Raw genomic sequence first — 26,031 nt, 5'->3', positions numbered from 1 at the left:
GATTCTTGTCTCTGTTTGCTCACGGCAAAGGGTACACGCTCATACACCCTGCCTGGTCCAGATGACAGAACTTTTCTTTTGTTTCTCCTAGAATGTCTGTAATTTGTATGTCCGACCGAGTGATCAGAAATGTACTGAGGAAATTGATACAGAGCCAGAAACCAGGCAATCTTAGTTCACCATAAACACCTGCCGTGAGGCTAAAGTGCTCTTCATTTGCCCATTTCCTCCAAGGTAATGAATCACCCACTAATTTCACACCGTGACATATGACAACCCGTGACATATTTATGGCCTGTTAAAAATCAGAATGCACGTCAAGGATGTGCTGCCTTTAAAACGGTAGCCAAGAAGTATGCGCTCCTGGACTAATCCAAGAGTTTACTACTTTCAGCAATTGTCACTTGCGTCAGGAACAAAAGGGCGCAAAGCTGCCAATGTCATATAACAATTGAGGTTCTCAGTTTCAAGCCACCTATAAAGGTAGGATTAATCAAAGTACAGCAATGGAGAGTGGGGGAAGGGAGGGAAACACTGCCAAGTGGATCAGACGTCATGGTTCCAGCATTAATACGTTCCCTTTGGTCTGCCCTCTCGTCTCACCACATACATGGTTTAAGATAAACCTTTCATTACGACAATCAGACAGAATCGAGCCCCGTGTGAATATTATTCAATTGACTGTCCCAGTTGTCACCAGATGTCAAAGGAACTCCTAGAAATTAGCAACATTTTGCAAAAAGTAGAGTAGAATGGAGAGAATAATTACAGAAAAATGTTCTTATGCCAGACTAATTTTTTTTTTGAAATTCACTTATTTTGTTAAGCATAGGCTCACTATCATTCATAGAACATTATAGCACAGGAGCAGGCCATTCAGCCCATAATGTCTGTTCCGATCAGATGGCAGCCATTTCCCAACCTGAACATCACGACGTAAAAATACTTTCAAATGTTTTGGAGACTAAGGAAAGCACAAGGAACCTCAAATGCTGGAATCTTCAGCAAAACACAAAGTACTGGAGGAACTCAGCAGTCAGGCAACATCTGTTGTGGGAATGGAGAGGCAAGGTTTTGGATAGGGACCCTTCTTCAGACTAGGAAAGCTGATTTTTAACTCAAATTCTTCCCATTTTTTTGACCAGGGACTGGAGAATTTACAAATTCATAATATTCACATTTGAACATTAAAATGCTGTGACCAGAGACGGCCTGTGGTAACAGACTCCTCTGCAGCCGGTGGGGCCCAGCCACAGACTTAACCCAGGCTCTGTCAGAACCAATTACCTTGATACTCTTAACTCTAATGAATAATCAATAGTAAAACAAAGTGCTGGAGTAACTCAGCGGCTCCAGTAACATCTCTGGAGGACATGGAAAGGCAAGGTTTCGGGTCGGGACTCTTCTTCAGATTTCACTCTGCTCGAGTATGAAGAGGTTTCTGCCTGACAAGCTGAGTCTCTCCAGCACTTTTGTGATCATTTTTGGTAAATAAGCAACTGCAGTTCCCAGTGTCCCTGGTTCAGATGAAAGGCTTCAGTTCTGCATTCGACTGTGGGTCGTGTATATGCATGTGTTTCAAGCATACAGACATTTACCCAAATTGTATCCAACCTTGTTGAGGTGTGCAAAATTGAGAGAGCACAATGGCATGGACTTGGGGTGAGAGTGGAGATAGTGAAGATAGTGTAGAGGGACCATGGGGCCAGCTTTTTCCACTGAGATGGTGGTCTGTATCTGGAATGAGCAGATACATTATGACTTGTGCATCGTTGTGTGCTCACCCGGTTTAGGAAGAGGCTGGGAGAGTGTATTCTTATTGGCTATTTTTCTAATACTCTACATATTTACACTTCAGTCTGAAGAAGGGTCTCAACCCGAAACGTCACCCATTTCTTCTCTCCAGAGATGCTGCCTGTCCCGCAGTTACGCCAGCATTTTGTGTCTATCTCCGATTTAAACCAGCATCTGCAGTTCCATCCTTTACACTTCCTTACTCAGTTATAGGGGGACAGTCGGCAATAACAAAGGCTATTCCCCACCCCATGGTCCGTTATAGCGAGGATTATCTGTAACTTCAGTTTACCTTTTTCAAAAGAAAATGCCAGAATATATTTGGTTGCTTTTTTAAAGTTTAATGCTCACATTTAGTTAAGGTTTTACAATATGGAATCAGGCCTATTGGGCCATCAAGGCCATGCCGACCATCGATCATTCTTTGATATTAGTTCTGTTATTCCACTGTCACATCCACTTCCTACACGATTTACAGAACAAATTAACCGACATAGCTGCACGTATTTAGGATGTGGAGGACACCAGCCAGTGCACCTGGAGTAAATAAACCTACACGGTCACGGGGAGAACTTGCAAACTCCACACAGACAATACCCGAGGTTAGGAGGTTGTGAGGCAGCAACACTACAGGCTGCCTATTGTGCCACCCTTTAATTACGTTTTACGAGTTTGGGAATGTCTCTGAATCGTCAAGGGAATGTTTTTTAAGCAGCTTCAACATCCAAGCTGGGAGCACATCCTAGGCAGCTGCCAAAGTTATTCTTCCCCAGCTGTAACATGATGGGATTTCCATGCAAAGGACAGTGGCTGCATAGTTCCTTACCACAGGATGTCTGGGTCAACAATTTATAGCCAGCTCTTACCCTGGGAACAGCACAAGGTTAATGTTTTAAAAAAAAATATAAAGCAGCATCTGCAGTTCTTTGCAATTCCTCAACTCTCTTAATCTTTCTTTGGAAGGTTATTTGTATTAGTTTATTATTATCACGCACACCAAGATTTCACAAAAGCTTTGCTTGCGTGCGAAGCAGTCAAATTATACTATACACGAATACAATCAAGCCATGCACCAGTATAACAGGTAGAGCAAGGAGAAAAATACTCGAGTGTAGAATACAGTGTTACAGAGCAAAAGTCCAAGGTCTGCAATGAGGTAGATTGGAAGATCAGGGCTACACCTTTAGCCTATGGGAGTGCTGTTCAGTAGTCTAGCAACAGCGAGGAAGAAGCTAAATCACCAGGGAAGAAGCTGTTCTTGAATCTGGTGGTACGTGATGTCAAGCTTTTGCAACATCTGATGATGGGAATGGAGGAGTGGGAATGGACAGGGTGTAAAATGTCTGTGGTTATGTTACCTGGAAACATAGAAAATAGGTTCAGGTGGAGGCCATTTGGCCCTTCGAGCCAGCACCACATTCATTGTGATCATGGCTGATCATCTACAATCAGTAACCAGTGCCTGCCTTCTCCCCATATCCCTTAATTCCACTACCCCCTAGAGCCCTATCTAACTCTCTTTTAAATTCATCCAGTGAACTGCCTTCTGTGGCAGAGAATTCCACAAATTCACAACTCTCTGGGTGAAAAAGTGTCTTCTCACCTCAGTTTTAAATGGCCTCTCGTTTATTCTTAGACTATGGCCCCTGGTTTTGTTGGCTACTTTCCAGAGGCCTTGTGAAGTGTAGATGGAGTCAATGGTGATGAGTCTGGTCTATGTGATGGAATGGGTTACGTTCACAACTTCCGCATAATCAGACAGCAAAGAAACAGGCCATTCATGCCCAACCTGCCCATGTCGATCAAGATGCCCCATCTACGCTAGTCCCACCCTGCCTATTTTTGGCCCATATATTCATATAAATCTTTCCTATACATGTAGCTGTCCAAATGTCTTTTAAATGTTGTTATAGTGATTACCTCAACTAACTCCTCTGGCACCTGTGGGTTTTTAAAACATATAAGCTGGCATCTACAATTCCTTTTATAGTTCAACCAATCAATCGTGTGTAGGAAAGAACTGCAGATGCTGGTTTAAATAGTAGACATAAAATGCTGGCGGGGGTAACTCAGAGGTACAGGCAGCATCTCTGGAGAGAAGGAATGGGTGACATTTCAGGTTGAGACTCTTCTTCAGAATCAATCAATCGTGGTTGGATTGAGTAAGTCAGGACTTCCCTGACCTGGTCAGCATCTGTATTTGGCACCATTTAAATCCTCTTTCTCACCTCCTCAATTAAGATTCCTTCATAATTATGTTTAGAACATAAAGTGGCTTCTCGTTACAAAAAAAATAATTTCATAAATCTAAGGAATGTTTTACCTTAAATTTTATCTTCCACCTCTCCGACATTTGAAGATGATTTGCTGTTATTTGCACATTTTTTAACCTGTTAATTTGCACCTGGATTTTCACATTAACCCGCAATTCTTTGCTATTTTTACTTTCAACAAAGAAAAACAATACGTTTCTAAAATGCAACTTACTTTCTAATATAATTTCCCTACTGTATAACCATAACCACACTCTGAAAGCACTTTGGTGGCTACAGATTGCCCACAAATTTGCAGTTGGTAAAAGGTTAATTACAAGTGGAAGGTTGCTCCTATCTATGCAAGGATAATCTGGCCAATTTGTCCCCCTCCCTATTATCAATGCAGCTATTTTGGAAAGCAGTCATTGCTAATATCGTGCACACACAGATAGATATTCCGCCAGAGTTTGATTGGGCACCAGACCACATCAGGTTTGGGACAACTGTGAAATAGTTACCAATGTCCAGCCGCAAGTTACACTGCACAATATTCCACAATTCATTTCCCCAAACCACTTTGGTAGCCCAAGGAATAGGCCTGAAAAACGACCAATCATGGATAACGGCATTGAGGTACACAAAAGGTGACTTTTTTTAAACAATTCACCACAACCTGAAGAAAATCAAGTCAAACAACATTGCCAACCTAACAACCTACCTAAGGCCATAGGCAATCAGGTAACCTGAGGAAGGCACAGTAATTGGACATTAATGTTCAAAAGGATCACTCGTTAAGTCACTGCAGTTATTCAGAAGGAGAAAACTTTGAGCAGCACATGGTATAATGTTTTGTTTCCTGAACAGCATATCCAACAGCCTGCAGGGAACATTACACTAGCTGCAGGAGATCACATGCCAAAGTAAAAAGGGCATAAAACCAGAAAGTGGCTTGTTCTTCTGGTTTGCACAATTATAAATACACAACAGCAACAGGCAAACAAACAGCTGTGGGAACTCATCAAGATGATCAGAATCTATGGGGGGGGGGGGAGGGGGGAATGCCCAGGTTTCAGGTTGAAACCCTGCACAGAGAGTTGCTGCCTCACAGCACCAGAGACCCAGGTTCCATCTTGACTGCGGGTGCTGCCTGTACAGAGTTTAAATGTTCTCCCAGTGACCGTGTGGGTTTTCTCCAGGTGCTCCCACGTTCCACCCACGTTCCAAAGACGTGGAGGTTTGTAGGTTAATTGACTTATGTGAATTGTCCCTAGTGCGCAGGATAGAACTAGTGTGCGTGTGATTGCTGGTCGATGCGGTCCTGGTGGGCCACAAGGCCCGTTTCCACGAGGCATCTCTGAACTAAACTAATCCAGGACCAAGTTGGGTTTCCACTTAAATACACAGTGTCGGATTCTGTGCAACACTTGAATAATAATTTTGTCACTTTACTAAAAAAAAGATTTTAGAACACAGAACAGCGCAGGAACAAGCCCTTCGGCCCACAATATCCGTGCTGAACATGATGCCAGATTAAGCTATTCTCCTCTGCCTGCACATGATCCATATCCCCCCCACCCCATTCCCTGCATATCCATGTGCGTATCCAAAGGCCTCTTAAACACCACTATCGTATTGGCCTCAACCACCATCTCCGACAATGCATTCCAGGCACCCGCCCATTTCCTCCTTTAAGGAAATTGAAAGAGTGGACTTATTCAATCCCAGCAGAAGTAGACCTTTCCCCTTCCCATATTCATGTTAGTCTGAAAACAGCGCTGCTGCAAGAGGGGGGAAAAGGAAAAAAAATCACAGCGGAACACATTATAACCGGAAACCACAGGGCTAGGCCCAGCTTGCAATTCTAACCAAATTACTTCCTGTGCTCAGGGAAAATGAAACTCTGCTTAAGCCAAGCAAGAAATTCAGTAAAATTCACCAAAATGTTATGCTAATTTCCCGCAGTATGGTACAGCAAGGGGTGGGAGTGGGGTAATGAGGTAGGGGGTGGCTAAATCTTGTACATATCCAGTGAAGCCAATCAAGCAGTTGCCAAGGCATGGTGTTCAAAAATCAGGTAACATCCAAATCTCAATCTATGCCCATCTCTTTATAAACATCCTATCAATATAATCACAGCTAACTGTCTTATTTAGCTAGGCCAACTTCAAAAGAGAAAAAATACATAAAAACTACTTGCAATAATTCAAGTTATTATGAGGCTGCTGAAAATTGGACATTTGTTTACTCTTCACACACAACAGATTAGTCAGGGAGAGGTCGCTGTCAGTGTACTAGAAAATAATAACATATAGACGGGAAGCAAAGTCCAACGGACAAGTTCAGATGATAAGCTATCACTATTTTACTGCCTCTAATATCAAAATGTTGAATACATTGAATACACTGTACTTGATGTTCTCATCCACCAAAAATGGGTTCTCACAGAAGCTTCAAATTCCTTGGGATTAATATCTCCAGGATCACCTATCCTGGACCAACCAAATCGATGAAACAGCCTAGATGACACATCAATGCCTCTATTTATTCAGGAGACTGAGGAAATTCAGCTATTCTCCAATGACTCTTACAAACCTCTGCAGATGCACCACAGAAAGATAGCATACCGTTAGTTTGCACCACAGCTTGGTTTGAGAATATCTCTGCTCAAGACCGTAAGAGTTGTAGATGTAGCCCTGTCTATCACACAGGCCAGACTTCCCACCATTGACTTCACCTACACTTCACGCTGCCTCTGAAAAGCATTCATCGTAATCAAAGACTTATCCCACCCTGGACATTCCTTCTCCCTGCTCCCACAAGGTTAAAGATACAGAAGCTTGAAAGCGTGCACCACCAGATTCAGCAACAGCTTCTTCCCCTTTGTTATCAGGCTTCCGAATGGTTCTTCCATAAGTTAGGGTACTGTCCGATTCACCTCTATCCCTTTGCTGATATTGAACTTTGCCTATGGAACTGATGTACAACAATGCTGTGAACTATATTCTGCACACTGCATCTTTCCCATATGCTATTCATTGTACTTGAGATTGACTTGACTGCAACATCTAATCTGATTGAATAGCATACAAACCAAAGCGTTTCACTGCACTACCGTACACATAGCAATAATAAACCTAAACCTAACTATCAGTGTATCCTAGAACTTCTGCAGAACAAACCCTAACTGACTTCGGGATGCTCAGAGAAATGGGATATGTGGAGGGTTCCAATGAAGGCAGACAAAGTTGAACAAAGGGACGAATCGATGCACACGGTAACAAAGCTCATGACGATTCTGTCAGGAAAGGGTGTATGCAAACCTAAAGAGGATGCATGCCACATTTTACACGGCAGATGAATTAATGATAAGAGATAGTTGTAAAGTGACCAAAGTTTGGAATGAAATATTTTAAGATACTTAACAAATGGCTATGCTACAATGCAAAATAAAAAGTAGTCATGATTTTATAGAATGAGATAAGACAATAGTCAAGGTGATAATAGTTTGTGAAGTCAAGGGGAGCAATTAAACACAGGAGACACTGATGGGAAAAACACAAAGTGCTACACCAACTGTCAGGCAGCATCTGTGGAAAAATGGACAGGCAACATTTTGGGTCAGGACCATTCAGTTGTATATGGAATCTACAAGCAGGAGAGCATAACAGAGGAAATTAGGGGAAATTGAAAGGTAATACAATAGCAAAGTCAATTAGCAATAATTGCATGGAGCTGAGAAGAGGATTTTCTGGATCAGTATGTTGAGGGACGACTAGCTATTTAAGATCTAGCATTGTGTAATGAAGAAAGGTTAATTAACAACCTGGTAGTTAAAGGTTTTTTTAGGCAAGAATGGTCAAAATTTAATAGAATTGTACATAAAGATTGAAAGTGATAATGTTTAATTGGAAGTGAGACTCTTAAAATATGGAAGTAATGGTTGATTGAAAAAAACAATTCAAATACAGAGTTTGCAACAAACATCCCATAACACCACGGTCACCTGCGAAGTTACGAAAAATTAGGCAGCAAGCCCGAAGAATTGGAAAATGTCAGAAATCAGAATCCCAATAGGAAATGTGATCCAGACCTTGCTGGTAAGGATAAAACTAGATCAAAGGAGAAGCCTAATACAGTCGACTCCCGCATTATGGGCATTTAGGTCACTGAAATGTGCCCTTATAAAATTCACACATTGAGATACGGAATAAAATTTGCACAAAGGGGTGGGGTTTGCAATTATAGAAAGCAATCGTCTGTTCCTTGGTTTTCTATAGTGTGAAGCCGCATTATCTTGCATGGGTCAGGAAATGTGAGTTGAAATAAATAATTATAGTATAATATATAAATTTTCATAAATTACATATAATTTATGTGAAAAATTATATATTATACTATAATTATTTATTTCAACTCACATTTCCTGACCCATGCAAGATAATGCGGCTTCACACTATAGAAAACCAAGGAACAGCCGACTGCTTTCTATAATTGCAAACCCCACCCCTTAACAGGGAGGTCACCTATAATGTTACCAGCAAAAAAAAAAAGCAGCAAACCTAAGGATTGAAAATTTCAGAAATCAGAGGGTCGAGGCATTGATAAAGATGGGGAAAATGGAATACTGAAGAATTTTAATGAGGAACTCAAATAGATTGCAAACCTATAGAAATTCCAAAAAAAATCTTTACTCAAGGATATATTAGTATTGGTTTATTATTGTCACATGTGCCGAGATAGAGGGAAAACTTTTGTCTAGGTGCTAGTCAGTCAAATCAGGTAATATTATACGAGTACAATTAAGCCAAACACAAATACAACAGGTAGAGCGATGCGAAAAATACCAGAGTGCAGAATTTCTCAGCATTGTAGCGTGACAATTCCAGACGAAAAAGTCCAATGTCCGTAATGAAGTAGGTTTGAAAATCCAGACTACACCTTAGCTACTGGGTGGATTGTTCAGAAGTCTCATAACAGAGGGAATAAAGCTGTTCCCAAGTCTGATGGTATGTGCTTTCAAGCTTTTGTATCTTCTGCACGACAGGATAGGTGAAAAGGATAATTGATTATGTTGGCTGCTTTCCCAAGGAAGCATGAAGTGTAGATGGAGTCAGTGGCAGGCAGTCTGGTCTGTGTGATGGACTGGGCTACATCTACAAATATCTGCAATTTCTTGAAGTCTTGGGCAGAGCTCTTCCCAAACCAAGCTGTGATACAACCTGATAGGATGCTTTCTACAGGGCATCTGTGGAAGTTGGTAGCCTCATTGGAGACATGCCAGATTTCCATCATGTCCTGAGGAAATAGAGACATTGAAGCTCCAGCTAAGAAACTGCACCAATGTGGTTGGTCTAGGACAAATTGTTGGTGATATTTACACCAAGAAACTACTTTAGGCTCTACCAAATTTACTCATGGGATAGAGAGATTATAATACAATTAGAGATTAGGAAGAAAGATAGACACAAAATGCTGGAGTAACTCAGCAGGTCAGGCAGCAACTCTGGAGAAAATGGATAGGTGATGTTTTGGTTTGGGATCCTTCTTTGATGAGCAGATTAGGCAGACTGGACATGCACTCTCAAGTTTCTGTCCGAAATAACCTTAAATGAACTATAAAATTCTGATTGGAATTGACAGTCGGCGCCAGGCTAAATGTTTCCTTTGGCTTGGACGTCTTATACTAGATAGAGGGTTACCATCCCAAGGCAAAAAGGTCCGTCGTTTAGGACGTGCACACAAATAAACTTTCTCCACCTGGAGAGGTTATGGTGACTCCATCGTGAGTAATTCGACTCACCTTGATAGGATTATTGGATGTTATGGGGATAAAGAGATATGGGGCAGTACAGGAAAGTGATACCGAGTAAAGGACCAGCCGCTAAACGCTTGTTGAATGATGGATAAAGAACTGGTAAATGATCAGTCTACGATACAATATGAGACGATAAAACTTTATTCATCCACGGAGGGAAATTGGTCTGCCAATAGTCACAACACACAAGGTACATGAAAACATGAAATTAAAATTAAATTAAAAGTGAGGGAAAAAAAAAAAGACAAGCGACTGTTGGCTGGCTGTCGTGTGCACAGCGCCTTAACCGGAACGAACGAACGAACAAACGCAGGCGTCCCGTGGGCAGAGGATTCTAAAACTAGAGCCCCTCCGCCACACCTGGACCCCCTTGTTCTCCCACCGTTCCTCATGGCGGTCCCCCCACGCCGGATCCTCCATTGTTCTTCACGGCAGTTCCTCCACTACTACCTCCATGTTTTTATCTTTTCAACATTTTGTCATTAAACCCAAACAAAAGCCAATGTGCAAACTGAATGCACTTACTAAATTACATACAGAACATAGAAAAGTACAGCTCTGGAACAGGCCACAATGTCTATGTTCAACATGATGCCAAACTAAACTAATCTGCCTGCGCATCATCCATGTAAATTGAACAAACAGCACAGTAACACTCCATTCAGTCCAAAAACCTTGTAAGATTTTCTCTACCCAACACTAAATTAATACCAAATCCTTCTCCACATAATTTAAATTTTCAAGTGTACCAAACATAATGTCCTGTCTGAGAAATGCTCTGCTATATCCCGAGAGTGCACGATGTTTAAGGCTTTTCTAAAATTGATTACAGATGGTCCAAACTCACCAGGAATACCACGGAGACACACCGAGACTTAGAGGATATGGGCGGGATGGAATTTGTCAGCGGGAAGTGGGATTTGTCAGCCTGGATAAAGTGAACACACAAAGTCTTTTCCCAGGGTGTAGGATTCTATGACTAGAGGGCATAGGCTGAGGGTGAGAGGGGAGATTTTAATAGGGACCTCAGGACACTCAGAGGGAGTCCTTAACTGGAAAGAGCTGCCAGAGGAAGCTAACGATGCTGATGCAATTCAGACTTTTAAAAGTAATCTGGCCGATTTTATGGATAGGAAAGGTTTAGAGAGCTATGGACCAATTATAGGCAAACGGCACTAGCCCAGTTTGTCAACTAGGATGGCATAAAGGGATGGGTTGAAGGGCCTGGTTCCATTACTAATGGGTGTCTACAAGAGGGCATGGATATGATGGTTCGAAGGACCTGTTTTCATGCTGTACAGTTCTACGACTTTACTGATGGGTGTCTGCAGGTTGGCATGGATGTAGTGGGCCAAAGGGCCTGTTTCTGTGCTGTAAACCTCTATGACACTATTAAGAGGTGTCTATGGGTTGGCATGGATGTGAAGGGTTGAAGAGCTTGTTTCCATGCTGTGCAGCTCTGATTCTATTGTTGGGTGTCTACAGGTTGGCAACGATGTGGTCTCTATCTATGTTGCTATCTATGCCTTTACTGATGGGTGTCCACTGATTGGCATGGATGTGGCTGTTAGTCATGATTACTCTAAAATGGAAACGGGTTCATAAATGAACAAAAAATCCGTTCATTAGTGCTGGGCAGCATTGCAGGAACTACACACACGCACTCCACACCACCACACATACACACCACTCCAAACACACACATACACACATACCACTACACACCCACTACACACACACTACACAGGCTGTGCAGCGGAATTCAATAGCCTTGCCTGCACAGGAAGTGTATGTTTCACCTCTCAGCAGCAGTAATCCTGGAGGAAACAGCAACATTGGCCACGGCAGCTTTTCCTGAGCAATACGTAATCCCAACCGGAATAGCTTCAAGATTCCCCATCCCCCCCCCCCCCCCCCGACAGCCAACACTGAGTAATATTCAAAGTATTTCAGGACTAACCTTCATGAATTTAAACAGTCTCAAAGACCTGCCCCCGCTTTTCTTCACTGCGTGTAATTCTGTTCAGCTGTTCATTTAAGGTACCGACAGAGAACAGTTCAGCTTTTTACCTTCTTGAGAGATAGACTGAGAGGAACCAGGGGCCACAGGGAGGTTTTTTTACTCATAATGTTTAAGATGTCGTTGTGCAATCTCTATCCAAACGTCTGCAGGCAGATAGTCAGGTCTGATCTTAACTTATTCATGGGACAGCATCACATGCAAAAAGTTTAACCAAGTGCATCCAGTTTTGAACAGGCACGTAGTCACCGTAAAAAAAATCCAACCAACAGCATCAAAAGTTTCACACCCTTTCAAACATCAACAGTGAACACAGAACCGTTGGGCACAGGAACAGGCCATTTGGCCCACAATGGCCATGCCAAGATAAACTAATCTCATCTGCTTGCACATGTTCCACAGCCTTTCATATCCATGTACCTTCCCGAAAGCTTCTTAAATGCCACTATCGTATCTGCCTCCACCATTACCCCATTACAGGCATCCTCAAGCCTCTATGTAAAAATCTTGCCTCGTGCATCTCCTGTAAACTTGCCCATCCTGTCTTTGGCGTTTCTGCCCTGTGAAAATGTATCTTCGCCTCTCATAATTTTATATACTTCTATCAGGTCGCTCCTCAGCCTGTGACGCTCCAGAGACAACAATCCAGGTTTGTTCAACCTAATCCAGGCAGCAAACAATGAATGAGTGAGCTACAGTATAGCATCTATTTCTCCAGTTGTGAACAATGGTGGCTTTATAAACTGCGAATAGATTGTCTCATTCACAGTGTTTAGTGAATGTAACCAAATCATGGCAGTTTATGATAACAGATTAACATACTATACAGGTGCTCCTCAGCTTCTGATGGGGTTCCGTTCCAAGAAACCCATCGGAAACCGAAAGTATTGTAAGTCGAAATGCATTGAATACGCGCGATAACGTGGCCGGAAACAAGCGGCGGCTCGCTATGGGTCGCTGCCGTTTGTACCATCGCAAAGACGATCTCAAGTCAAAACATCGTAAGCCGGGGGGAAGCACCTGTAATTAAGACCAAGAAATCAATAGGCAAGCGTACAACCTGCGAGGTTGAATCATACGAGATATAAAGTTAAAATTATCAACGCATTCATTCATTTAAAGGACCATTCCGCAAGTACTCCAGCAGTCCCTTCTGGCTGCACTTCTCACTCATCTTTGGACACCCTGTGCGTAGGGGAGAGGGTAGGGCCGAAGATATCCTGGTTGGGTTGCTCCTGGGCCGGGCCAAGCTGGCCATCCGCGAGTCACGGCGCCAGGCGGAAGAGGGCTCTGCCCGAGCCGGCTGCCAGCCCCTTTTCCGGGGTTACGTCCGCGCCCAGGTGGTGTTGGAGAGGGACTATGCGCTGTCCACAGGCACCCTGGGGGATTTCCAGGACCGTTGGGCACCGCGGGGGGTTGGATGCATCCTGGATAGGGATTGTAATATAATTGTATAATAGTTTCGTTTGGTATATTTGTTTGTATTGTATTCTGGTGGTAGGTTCTGTTTTGTTTTATTGCATTGTAAATATTGTTTTTAAATAATTGAATACATTTTTTGATAATTAAAAAAAAGAACAAAATGTTCAGAAAAAGCACAAAAACCTCCACATTTGAGGCAGCTGGAAATGATGAGTTGAAGTACAGTCGTTTTGAAAGGAATTATAAAAACAGAGTATCTAATATTCTCTCATTAGAAAAGAGAGAAGTTCCAAGTACATTGCCCCACCTCCCCACCCCCTCCCCCCCTCCCCCTACATCTCATCGGCAGAAGTCAGGTCTGCTTGCCTGAGGGTAAACTCACGGGAAGCAGCCGGCCTGGATGAATACCCTGGACGGGGTCTGGAATTGTGCATCAAACAACTGCCCCGTCTTCACCATCATCTTCAACCTCACACTACAACAGTCCACTGTGCCCATCTGCTGCCATGAATCCCCCATCATTCCAGCCCCAATCAAAAGTAAAACGAAGTCACAAGGAACTGCAAGTGCTGGTTTACAAAAAAAGACACAAAGCGCTGTTAACCTACCGAGTTACTCCAACACTTTGTGTCTCTCTCCCCCCCCCCCCCCCCAAGAAAATTAAAGTGATCTGTCTGAATGACAACCACTCAGTCGGTCTAACACTGACCAAAATGAAGTGCTTTGAAAATTGGAAATAGCCTCATTTTGCACAATATTTCTAAACTGTAGAGTCCCCACGCAATTCACATACTGGATATATAGACGATGCTATCCGGGGTTCCACTACATTCTGCTCCCGATCACCTTGGCAGTACCTACATCAGGATGCTATTCATTGACAAAAGCTCAACTTTCAACTCCACAATAGCGAATAGGCTCATCTCTAAACTCCTCAACCGTGACTTTAGAGTCTCCATCTACAACTGTTCTGGACTTCCTGAATGGTAGAAGTGGTTATCACATTTCCTCCATCTTGACCCTCAACAATAGTGCCCCTTAGGGTTGTGTGCTCAGTCCCTTGCTCTGCTCCCGGTATACCAATGAATGTGCGGCCAAGTACAGTCTCAACTTGACCTTTACGTTCACTGATGAAACCACTATTGTCGACTAGATCGACGACAATAATGACTTGGAATACTGGAGAGGGATAGGATATGTTGTCATGGTGTCAGAACAACTAACAAAGCCTTAACGTCAAAGAGTAGGTTGCTGACTTCAGGAAGTGAGGATATGAATACAACCCTGTCCAAATCAACTCATCACTAACATGATCCCCTTACACTGCTGTAGTAATCAGCGTTATTTACATCCTGAGGCATCGTAGAAGATTCGGCACGTCCATGGGAATTCTTTCAAACTTCTACAGACGTGCCTTAGAAAGTATTCTGACAGGATATATAGAGACCTGAGGGGCAATTTTTCACACAATGGGCGGTGGGTATATGGAACAAGCTGTCAGAGGCAAGCAATATAACATTTAAAAGACATTCGAACAGGTACATGGATAGGAACGGTTTAGAAGAATATGGTCCAAGGCAGGCAGGTGGGATGAGGGTAGGTGTGGTATCTTGGTAGGCATGGGCGAACTGGGCCGAAGGGCCCATTTCCATGATATATGATTCCATGTCACAGAGAAATGTAGAGTTTACACCCTTAGAAAGATGCCAGTCCATGTATCAACCAGAGTTCATAGGTTTAAAGTGAGAAGGGAAAGATTTAATAGGAACCCGGGGCTACCTTTTCGCACAGAGGGTGGTGAGTATATATATCGGGCTGCCAGAGGAGGTAGTTGAGGCAGGTACAATAACAACATTTAAAATATACAAAATGCTGGAGTAACACAGCGGGACAGGCAGCATCTCTGGATACAAGGAATGGGTGACGTTTCAGGTCAAGACCCTTCTTCAGAAGAAACATCGCCCATTCCACTGAGTTACACCAGCATTTTGTGTCTATCTTTGGTTTAAACCAGCATCTGCAGTTCCTTCCTACATTTAAAAGACATTTGGACAGGTACATGGATAGGAAAGGTTTAGAAAGATATATCGGCTAAATGTGGGGAGGTGGTACTAGTGTATATGGGGCATCTTGGTTGGCATGAGCAAGTTGGGCCGAAAGGCCTGTTTCTGTATGTATGACTATAACTCTAAATATTAAAACTGAACCTGCAGTCTACACACAAATAAAAGTTCAAAAGTACACTGGCCTAGCAGATACATCAATCAAACGCTCTTGAACTAATGGTTCTGTTGGGTAGATAGACACAAAAAGCTGGAGTCGTTCAGCAGGACAGGCAGCATCTCCAGAGAGAAGGAATGGGTGACATTTTGGGTCGAGACCCTTCTTCAGACTGGTTAGGGATAAGGGAAACTAGAGATATAGACGGTGATGTGGAGAGATAAAGAACAATGAATGAAACATATGCAAAAAAGTAGCAATGATAAAGGGAACAGGCCATTGTAAGCTGTTTGTAGGTTCTGTTGGATCATATGCTTCCTCCTGGCCTCCAGACAGGCTCCAAGTTAAATGGCCATGATCTCTCAAGGACATACACAGGCTACTGGAACGTGGTCTCCATGGCAACCAAAAATACTCTTCTTAGAACCAGGATCTTAACTAAAACATTGGGCTGAAATTTAAAATACAGGAGATGAATGTAGAGAAAGTGCCCTCTCCAAAAGTACTGTTCAAACTACTAGAATAGTGGGCAGCACTTTGAGCGATCTTTGTTAATCTTCTTTAGAAAGCTTTTCCATTTCACTGCATGCCATTAACCTTTCATACGGCAACACTGGTTCAAAGCACTCCATTCAAGCCGCACAATGGCAAACCAAATCACCTTTAATAGCCAGGCTTGCAGCTGGAGAACATAATAATAATGTCACATTAAAGCCAAAGCAGTTATTATGCAAACAATCTAATGCAAAGAATTTTAAAAAAACACCAAGAGATGGTTTCCTCAATGAATTAAAAAAAACAAACACAGCCAAATCAATCCTGGTGCATTTGTCCAGATTTGCCAAGAACAAACAGGATAAAATGTACCAAATGAGCTAAATTTTTGATCCACTAACTCTTAAATATAAATCTCTTTACGCTATTCAATGGGAGAATTGGTATGAACTTCCTTCGCTACACTTCACAGTATGGTAGCACAATCTTGGCCACCTTGAGCTAGGGTACTGTCCTATTCACCTTTACCTCATTGCAGACATTGGACTTTTCCTGTCTCTGGAACTGTTGCGCTACAATACAGTATTATATTTTGCACTCTGCATCTCTCCCTTCACTTTAATGTATCAATTGATAGAATTTATTAAAAGAGGTAGCATGGTAACAGACCCTTCAGCCCACCAAGTCCATGCTAACCATCGATCACCCTTTCACACTAGTGCTATCTATCCCACTTTCTCATCCACTCTCTACACACTGGAGGCGATTTTACAGAAGGCCAATTAACCTACAAACCCGCACATCTTTGGGATACGATAGGAAACCGGAGGACCCATGCAGTCACAGAGAGGAATATAGTAAGGATAAGTTATTCTTGAATAGTTACAATAAAAAACATTACACGTAAATGGCACCAAGCAAAATACTGTAATAATCTAATATATATATATTATATATATATAACCATATATAACTTTGTTATATATAACAAAGACCCTCTGAAGTGTGGAGTCTGGTACAATATTAGGATAACACTGACTCCGGAAGCTGAGACCATTCCCCCCACAAGCATTGACAACAGTGGGCAATTAGGAGTAAAAGCACTCCATTTGCCAGGCATTCAATACTCGGCAGAGCATGATGTGGATTGAGCACCAAAATTAAAGTCACAAACTACTCAATATTTTAGAATGGTTCTTTTTGCCACGAGAAGAACCTTAGTTAATCCAGAGATCAAACCCCGGACTGAAAGAGTAAACTCAATAAGATGAGAGGGGCAAAGTTTCAAGGAGATAAGATCATAAGGAGTAGGAGTAGAACTAGGCCATTCGACCCATCAAGTCTACTCCGCCATTCAATCGTGGCTGATCTATCTTTCCCCCCTAACTCCATTCTCCTGCCTTCTCCTCATAACCTCTGAAACCTGTACTGATCAAAAATTTATCTCTCTGCCGTAAAAATATCCACTGACTTGGTCTCTACAGCCTTATGTGGCAAAGAATTTCACAGATTCACCACCCTCTGACTAAAGAAATTTCTCCTCATCTCCTTCCTAAAAGAATGTCCTTTAATGCTGAGGCTATGACTACTAGTTCTAGATTCTCTCACTAGTGGAAACATCCTCTCCACCTCCACTCTATGCAAGCCTGTACAAGGCAAGTGTTTTTTTCTCACACACACACACACACACAGTCGTGGGTGCCTGGAAATCACTGCCGGAGGTGGAGGTAGATGTGATAGTGGCATTTAAGAGACTTTTGGATAAGCACATGGACATGCAGGGAATGGAGGGGTATGGATTAGGTGCAGGTAGATACGGGTTGGCCTTGGCATCTCGTCAGCACAGACAATGTGTGCCGAAGGTCCTGCTCCAGTACTGTACCGTTCTATGTAATACTCAAAATATCTTGTGAACAAGGATTTTCCTCAGACTACACTCTCCACTGACTCCTTCCTCCTCCCTGCAGGTCTCTCCTTCATAAAGGAAAACTATTTCAAAACAGGAATGACGAGCAAATGAGACAAAATAGACCACATAGTGTCACACCACACACGAGAAACTATGAAACCATCAATAAATGTGTTGCAAGTAATGCAAAGTTCAAACAACCAGGTGGTCACCCTGTAGCTCTGGAGTAAAGTCTAATCTCATAAACGATTCTTGATCCACCACTATGGAGTCAAGTCAAACCCAAAAAGTAGAATCACATTTGAGGTGGTCATCTATGCCAGGTTCAGATGTTCCATTCCAATTCAAGTTAAAAATAGAATGCATTCATAGACATCCATTCAACATTTAAAGCAAAGATCTCTTCACGCAGATATTTCGAATAAAAAGGAGCAACTTACATGGCCCTTGGATGGCTACAGTTGCTTTAAGAATAGATAAGATCAGACAATGCAAGATAAGCTGTACATTGAATAAACCATCAACACACTAGAGGACCAGAATTGAACCAATGACCACAGCTATGTGGAGAAACATGAACCAGTTTGTAAGGATTTTAAGCAAAGAAGAAACAAGACCCTGCTTCACGCAACTTTCTTCCTTCTGTCCCTACCTGGATATAAAATGAATTCAAACTGCATGGCCTCAATCAGAAAGTAATTGAGCCAAAGATAGACACAAAAAGCTGGAATAATTCAGCGGGTCAAACAGCATCTCTGGAGAAAAGGAATAGTTGACGATTCAGGTCGAGACCCTTCTTCAGACAAAACTGAAATAGATTTTTTTGAATCTGCAGATTGAAGAAGGGTTCCGACCCAAAGTGTCACCTGTCCATTCCCTCCCCAGATGCTGCCTGTCCGACTGAGTTCCTCCCGCAGTTTGTTTTACTCAAGATTCCAGCATCTGCGTCTTTAGAGATTTTCTGCTAAAGGCTCCAATTTTCCCCACACAAGATATTGCTTTGAATTGACAAGAACAAATTTAAATCTAGGTTCCGCAGATGAAGTGGGCGGGCAGTGTTCACCGGTCACAATATCACACTTCCCTACATCAAAGCACAACATATCTGTCTCTGAAACATCAGCAAACAGGAACAATGATCGCTACTGGGACTACAGGTCTGGTCTGTAACAACTTTCATCTCAATTCCCATAATTTCTCTCAGCTCATTCTGAGCATAAAGTGAAACCTGGGTGAACGACTCAGACCCAAATTAATTTTAAATCCTTACAATGGGTTCCATTTATTCCAACTCAATCCTAACAACTTCTACATCTAAGATAGACACAAAATGCTGGAGCAACTCAACTGGACAGGCAGCATCTCTGGAGAAAAGGAATGGGTGAAGTTTTGGGTCGAGACCTTTCTTCAGACGTGGCTGTGGTAGCGAGTCTGGGTTAAAACGTGGTCGAAGAGTTGGAGAGCAGGAGGAATCAGAGGGGGAACAGCAAGAGAGGGTGTTGCAGAACTTTCGTCACAGGAGAACTTCTTCAAAGTAGGCACACCTTAGGAATTTCACAGTGGAGCATACAAAATGTGTAGGAAGGAACTGCAGATGTCAGTTTACACTGAAAGATACAAAATGCTGGAGTAACTGAGCGGGACAGGCACCATCTCTGGAGAGAAGGAATGGGTGATGTTTCGGGTTAATACTGAAGATCGGTCCACAAGAGCTACATGGAGAAGTTGGGCAGGACTTTAATCCTTGGAGCGCAGGAGGATGAGGGGTGATCTTATGCAAGTGTATAAGATCATGAATGGAATAGATAGGGCGAATGCACAGTCTTTTACTCAGGATAGATGAATTAAGAGCCAGGACATTGGTTTAAGGTGAGAATTAATGCAAATAATTCCAAAAAAAACTTCACACCAAAAAGCAAAGACACTCAAAAACAGCAACTTCACAGCATTAAGTATTTCAACACTGCTCTGTGCTCCTCCTATGCAGGCAATTGTGTCTCAAGACATTTTACTGAGCTCAAGAATCTCCGACAGATGAGAAATCGACACCCTGGTTAAGGGCAATGGAGCATAGTGACAACCCTGTGTGGCACATTCATTATTGATCAGTGATGAATTTCCATCCACAACATAACTAACATCCAAATGATTTTACATATTACTTCCTTTTATATTATGCCAATCCTTTATTACGGTATATTTAATTGGAATTTAATCTTACATTCATTTAGAATTGCTCTTTTTTTAATACTTGCTCTCAAAGCCATAATTAATCACAGTGGGGTTGGCTGTATGATCTTTGCAGCTCAAAATGTGACTATCTCTAAGCCTAGAACATCCCATTTGTCTTCAGATGATTAACAAACTATACCCAAAAAAGGAAATTATACTACTAAGAGACACAAGAGACTAAGTTGTTGGAATTTTGAATAAAAAACTAACTAGTAGAGGGAGACGCAAGTAACTGCAGATGCTGGAATCATGAACAATACCCGGAATGCTGGAGGAACCCAAACGGGTCAGCTAACATCTGTGCAGAGATGACGTTTTGAGGTCGAGACCCTTCGAAAATCAGTCTGAAGATGGGTCCCAATCCGAAATGTCGCATCCATTTCCCTCTCCACAGATGCTACCTGATCCGTCAGCACTTTGTTTTGCTCAAACTAGTGGGAAGGGGAGTTAAAATGTTTGGCAACTGGGAGATTGCGAAGGTGTGGCAAACACTTTAACTCCCCATTCCAACACTGACCTTTCTGTCCTGGAGCTCCTCCACTGTCAGAGTGAGACCACACGCAAATTGGAGGATTTGCACACCTCATATTTTGCGTGTGTAGGAAAGAACTGCAGTTGTTGGTTTAAATCGAAGGTAGACATAAAATGCTAGAGTAACTCATGGGACAAGCAGCATCTCTGGAGAGAAGGAATGGGTGAATTTGCGTCAGACTGAAGGGTCTCGACCCGAAACGTCACCCATTCCTTCTCTCTAGAGATGCTGCTTGTCCCACTGAGTTACTCCAGCATTTTGTGTCTACCTTCATATTTTGCTTGGGCAGCTTACAAACCTGCAGTATGAATATTGATTTCTCTAATTTCAAGTAACCCCTGCATTTCCCCTCTCGCCGTCCTTCCCCATCCTCATCGCCTTGCTGGTTCCACTATTTGCATCCATGTATCCCTTCATTATCACCATTTCCACAGCCAACAATGCGGACGGAAACTTAACAGCATTATGGGCTCGACGTTTGCTTGTTCATCAGTGCCGGCTCTGATTTATTCTGAACCTTTTCATACCTTGAGTTTTCCTGCCCCTGACTTTTAGTCTGAAGAAGGGTCTTGACCCAAAACGTTAACTATCCCTTTTCTCCAGACCTTTCTCCTGCCTGACTCGCTGAGTTACTCCAACATTCTGTCTATCTTCAGTGTAAACCAGCATCTGCAGTTCCTTCCTACACAATTTAAATAAGTTACCTGCATAGTCCTATAGTCTGCTGACTCAATGTTTTGCATGTAACTTCTACAAATACCTTTTCATTGACACCACATTCTGCACTCTGTTTCCTTTCTCTTTATGCGCTGCTTGTGGAACTTATGGATAGTACTCACGTATTGTATGATTTACCAGAACGCTACTTGGGTTAGGTAGTATCAGCTATAAAATGAGGTTGGATTAACTTGGATTGTTTTCTCTGGAATGCTGGAGGTTGTTGGGATCAAAGTATATAAAATTATATATGCACTGAATTGAATTGAATAAATTTTATTAGCCAAATATGTATACATACAAGGAATTTCAGTCAGAATATTTTCCCCAGGATGGATATGTCAAGAGGGCAGAGCACTGAGGTGAGAGCAGCAAAGTTTAAAGAAGATGTGCAAGGCAAGTTTTGTTTTAAGACAGACTGGTGGATGCCTGGAATATGCTGCCGGGGGCAGTGGTGATACATTAACTGCATTAAATAAGTTTTTAGATAGGCACATGGAAATGGAGGGTTCACATTCAGGCAGAGGAAATTAGTTTAACTTGGCATGGACATTGTGAGTTGAGGGCTTGTTCCTGTGCTGTAATGTCCTATGATCTATGAGTTACGGGCAGCACAATGACACAGCGGTCGGTAGTCATGCCATACAGTGCCAGAGAACTCAGTTTGATCCTGGCCTCAGGTGCGATCTGTACGGAGTTTGTACATTCTCCCTGTGACAGCGTGGGGTTTCTCCCGGTGCTCCAGTTTCTCCCACATTCATAAGACGTGCAGGTTTGTAGATTAATTGGCTGCTATAAATTGTCCGGAGTGTGTAGGATAGAACTAGTGTACAGGTGAATGTTGGTTGGCGTGAAGCTGGTCGGCCGAAGGGCCTGTTTCCTTGCTGTATCTCTAAACCAAACTAAAAGAAAGATCTGGGTAGCATTACAACACCAATACTCACTCAATTTACATTCTAGTTCTGCAATTTACTTTCCCCCTCCATTTTATGGTTCAAATATTTGGCACCCGCTTAGCTGAATTCTATCAAGGAGAGAAAGCAATGGCTAATGCAAAGCTAACCATTTACGTGGAAACTTATAACACCATCTTGCACCTTCCCTTAAGGTTAGACCGTAATTCTGTTGATCTTGAAGAGGTGCGGCAGGTGACACAGCTTTACCGATACACAGACTTTAAAATAGCGATTCCAACAATATTAGTTTACTCCCCAACTCCTCACATTCCTTCTGCAATACCTCTGTCCTACTCTATTCACAAGCAGATGGGTCTCACATGAACAGCAGGTCATCACTAATAAAAATATGCCCACGCACATAAGGAAAGTTTCCACTACTCTATGAGATTTGGAAGATTCAGACCACAACCAAGTTGCACACCATTCACAAAACAAACTTCGAATTCCTTATAGGAATGGTCTGGGTCAATGGAAAAAAATCAGAATCCTCTCGGGGAACAGAGACATGAAGGAACATGGGAAGGAGCAGGGGCTGATCATCAGGAAACTGTCCAAATTGTACACATGACCACAAACCAGACCATTGACCGATTCTACGTGGAGCAGTAAACTAAACAGAGAACATAGAACTGTACAGTACAGGAACAGGCACTTCAGCTCACAATGTCTGTGCCAAACATGATACCAAACCAAAATCTTATCTGTTTGCACATAATCCATATCTCTCTATTCCCTATATGTACATATGCCTATCAAAAAGCTTCTTAAAAGGCCACTATTGTGTCTGCCTCCATCACCAACCTTGGCAGTGCGTTCCAGATGCTCATCACCCTCTGTGTACAAAAACATGCCCTGCACATCCCCTTTAAACTTTGCCCCTCTCACCTTGCTATGCCCGCTAGTCTTGACACTGGGGAAATAAATTCTAACCGTCTAGCCTATCTCTGGAAACACAAACAACTGCAGATGCTGGAATCTGGAGCAAAACACGCAGAGTGCTGGAAGAACTCAGTGGGTCAGGCAGCATCTGTGGAGGCGATGGACGTTCCTAGTCGAGTCCCTCTGACTGGTAAAGTCAGTCTCACTTTCTTTACAAGTGAGAGGTTTCACATGATTCCGTTCACATCAAAGCACATTTACTGAATTTTCCCCACCAGAGTATTTAAATTAATGATTGATTGATCTTCCATCAATCACAGGCACTGAAATGCATGTAACAATGTGGACATCCAGAGCATTCATAATCAGCATCTCCAGTCTACTCTTACATGTGGCCGCTCAAACATCTCTCCAAGTCTGTGCAATTGAATTAGCTGGCTCCTTATGTTCTTTGCACTAAATTGCAAAGACCACGGGAAATTGCAGAGTTATGGACTCAGCCTGGTCAATCAAGCAAACCAGCCCCCTCCCCCACCCCAACTCCATATACACCATATTGCTTTGGGAGAACAGCCAACATAATCAAGGACGTTTTCCACCCCAGTCCTTCCCTCTTCTCCTCTCCCGTAGGACAGAAGACACAGAACCTTGAAAGCACGCATCACCCAGATTCAGGAGCAGCTTCTTCCCCTCTGTGATCAGACTACAGAACAGTACTTCATAAGCTAGGGTGTAAGCTCTCTGATGCTACAATGCTGAGAAACTGTATCTGGCACTCTGGTATTTTTATTTTCGCTTTACCTTTTGTTCTTCTGCATGGCTTGGTTGCATTCATGTATAGGATTATCTGATTTGATTAGATACCATGTGAACAAAAGCTTTTCACTGTATCTCAGCACACATCACAATAATAAACCAATACCAATTTGTGGCCAGCTAACCCTTATTTTAAGGAATAGAAAGTCGTATTGCATCATGTAAACACTTGCAGAACAGACTTCTAGGCCATCCTCTACATCCAGAATACTTAACATACCTATCAGATGACAACCTAGCCTTTAAGACCGTACTAGTCCCACAACAGCAGTTGCAGTGGTAATCAGCTTTAAATCTTCCAGGATAGACGTCTCCAGGTCTGATGGGGACCAATTTGCATCACATTGCTTTAAATAAAAAGGTAGTTGTTTCTCCACAACCAAAACATATCAATGAACAGTAGTTAACAGAAGATTATCTGTGCCAGTCCTTTGAAAATGTATGTCAATGCTAATTGTTTACCATCTGAAAGGTCCCAACCCAAACCATCACCTATCCATATTCTCTAGAGCTGTGGCCTGACCCGCTGAGTTACTCCAGCATTTTGTGTCTATCTAATCGTTTACATACAACAAAGACTCCATGGGGATAGAACTAGTTAGTAAAGAATATGGTTTACACAGCCACTTTTATCTTTAAAGATTAAATCTACTGGATATATTGAGTAGGCGGAGCCTTTTATTTCCAAACTTCCCTACCTAATTCATATTTAACCGAGTTCGCACCATCCCTCTTTTCCCCCAGTTTGCTGATTAATTAAAAAGTAGACAAGAGAAATGAGGAACTGCAGATGGTGGAACCTTGAGCAAAACACAAAGTGCTGGAGGAACTCAGGTCAGGCAGCATCTGCGGAGGGAATGGACAAGTGCTGTACTCTTCCTTGGACTGTGTTTCTTCCAGCAGTTTGTCTCTCTTTGCTCCAAATTCCAGCATCTGCAATCTCTTGGTTATCTTTTGAGATTGAAACACATTTTTCTCAACCAGAATTTGATCTCATGATAATCTTGTTAATAGGAGACACAAGGAACTGATGAAAGGTCCCAACTCAACACGTGGTCTACCCATTCCCTCTACAAATGCTGCCTGACTCAGTAAGTTCCTCCTGCACTCGGTCTTTTTAATATACAAAATACAAGTAAATTTAGAATTTGGAGCAGTCTTCACTCATTCATCAATTGGGATTAACATTAAAACTAGGAAGAAAACACATAAAATGCTGGAGTAATTCAGTGGGTCGAGGCAACCGTTCTGGAGAACATGGATAACTGAATTTTGGGTCATGACCCTTCTTCAGACTGCAACTGATTACTTTTTAATCCGCAGACAAGATGCTGGACAAACTGGCAAAACACAATGCATTTCCTCTGTAACATTCAATTGCAGAACAAAATATACGCTTCCGAATTAAATATAACAAATTACCGAATTAAAATAGCACAAAATAAGAGAGAGACTGCAGATGCTGGAGTTACGCAAAGGGGTCATCTGTGGAGGGAGATGGGCAGGTCCCATAAGAGGTCTTTCATTTTATTTGTGAAAAAAGAAATCAATGGATTATAAATGCATTAGTAACCTTCTACCAGATTAATACACACCCCCTCCAAATACAAGCACTCAAGATTAACAACGTGTAATTTAACAAATAATCAATATTATTGTTAAATTTGGGAAAACTCTGAAACATGTTATGATTGTACTATTGCACTTTGCCAACAGTCTGAAGAAGGGTCCTGACCCGAAATGTCATCTGCCCATTCCCTCCACAGTGGCACAGCTGGTAGAGCCACAGCCTCACAGTGCCAGAGACCAGAGTTTGATCCTGATCTCGGGTGCTCTGTGTGGAGTTTACACATTCTCCCTGTGACTGCATGGGTTTCCTTCAGGTGCTCTGGTTTCCATGCACATCCCGAAGATGTGCGGGTTTGTATGCCAATTGGCCTCTGGAAATTGCCCTGAGTGTGTTGGG

At 42.4% G+C, this 26,031-nt stretch overlaps 1 protein-coding gene across 5 annotated transcripts in view; it reads right to left on the bottom strand.

Annotated features, from left to right (window-relative positions):
* fermt2 (FERM domain containing kindlin 2) overlaps positions 1 to 26,031 on the bottom strand; it is a 109,031-nt gene that overhangs the window by 80,446 nt on the left and 2,554 nt on the right. The window lies entirely within an intron of this gene.

Source organism: Rhinoraja longicauda, chromosome 10, assembly GCF_053455715.1.
Source record: "Rhinoraja longicauda isolate Sanriku21f chromosome 10, sRhiLon1.1, whole genome shotgun sequence".
Lineage (NCBI taxonomy): Eukaryota > Metazoa > Chordata > Chondrichthyes > Rajiformes > Arhynchobatidae > Rhinoraja > Rhinoraja longicauda.
The sequence above is the reverse complement of the archived record's forward strand: the minus strand, read 5'-3'. Positions and strand labels throughout refer to the sequence as shown.